The 1,444-nt window shown below is 40.7% G+C and overlaps 1 protein-coding gene across 7 annotated transcripts in view; it reads left to right on the top strand.

The window, feature by feature from the left end:
* The window catches only part of KCNIP4 (potassium voltage-gated channel interacting protein 4), a 979,993-nt gene that overhangs the window by 907,459 nt on the left and 71,090 nt on the right, over positions 1-1,444 (top strand). The window lies entirely within an intron of this gene.

Genomic DNA, 1,444 nt, shown 5'->3' with positions numbered 1-1,444 from the left:
GTCAGATACAATATAGAGTAATGAATTTTATGGCTCTGGCAAGCCAGGCCAAGTAAAATGGAGTATAAAGGGCCAAGGTAAAACACAGAGATCCTCGAGAGAGCCGTTTCGCGAGAGTGAGGGAGGAAAGTGAAGCTTAGAAAAAGAGGGTAGCAGTAGAGGATGTGATGACAGAGCATAATATATGGTGGAGGTCGAGCTAACTAAATATTTTGGTGTTTTGTATTGAGAAGGTGAAGGGAATTGAGGACTCAAAGCCAACTCGCAAGTTTGGGGGTTGAAAGAATTATATACGGGAAAGTTTTCTCTGACGCCCTGCAAAGTAGATTTGGAAAGCCCCCTAATAGGGTCTGATCACTGCAGTGATTTAGGGTTTCCTCTCTACTTGTTTTCTCTCCTATTCTGTAAGGTCCCTGAGAGCAGGTTCTATAGTTTCTTTATCTCAATACCCTTAGCTCTTCAGAGTATGCTTTATATATAACAGATAATTAGTAAATGTTTGTGAATGAATAACCCCAACCAAAAAGTTCAGGGAATCATCCCAAATAAAATTTTTATCTTCTCTAGGCTTCCTCTTTTTAGTTTCCTCCAGAGCCACCCAGTAAGTTTGAAAAGTTATTAATTCACTCCTGGGGGTGGGGGGAAGTATGTAATAATAAGGGAAGTGAAAACGTGGCTCCTCTTATAAAAGAACTATATCCAATAGCTTGGCGCATCTATTACGGTTACCGAGTGCTCCTCAGAAATGTTAAGGGCAGTCTCATATGGTAACAAAGAACTTCTTTTGATTCTATTGAGTATCCAAAGTTTTCATCCAGTAAATTATCCACGCCTTATAATGCTTGTCAAATAAGTAATGGGATCTCCGTGTCTTAAAAACGCTTCTTAACAATATATTTCAAAGATTCAAAGGAAGAAATAGGGTGATGGCATCCAACACATGCTCCTACTATTACCCAGAGTAGGTTCGTTGCTGTAATACACAGTCTTTTGTTGCATTAAGCCACTTAAATGCTGTATTAAGCCACAAAAAGGGCTTAACACAAAAAAAGTTTGCTTCTCTCTCATCTCCCAATTTTTTGTAGATTGTTAAGGGTTGGTTTCAGGGTCGGGCCACCCATTTATTAAAGACACTCCTTCCTTCTAGTTTGCTTAGCACCTCAGCACCCTCCACTGGGTCAGCTGCATCTGGTCCATGTTCAAGAGTGAAATAAGTCAGACAGAGAAAGATAAATACCATATGATTTCACTTATATGCGGAATCTAAGGAACAAATAGGACAAACTAATCAAAAACAGACTCACAAATATAGTGGACAATTTGGTGACGGACAGAGGGGTGGGGTGTTGGGGAGCTGGGAGACTGGAGTGAAGAGTTAAAGAAGCACAAAGTAGTAGCTGATGGATGGTCACAGGGAAGGGGAGCATGGCAGAGGGAATGCAGT

The sequence above is a fragment of the Pteropus vampyrus genome, unplaced genomic scaffold, assembly GCF_000151845.1.
Source record: "Pteropus vampyrus isolate Shadow unplaced genomic scaffold, Pvam_2.0 Scaffold5, whole genome shotgun sequence".
NCBI classification, from domain to species: domain Eukaryota; kingdom Metazoa; phylum Chordata; class Mammalia; order Chiroptera; family Pteropodidae; genus Pteropus; species Pteropus vampyrus.
This window is presented reverse-complemented; position numbering and strand designations above follow the sequence as displayed.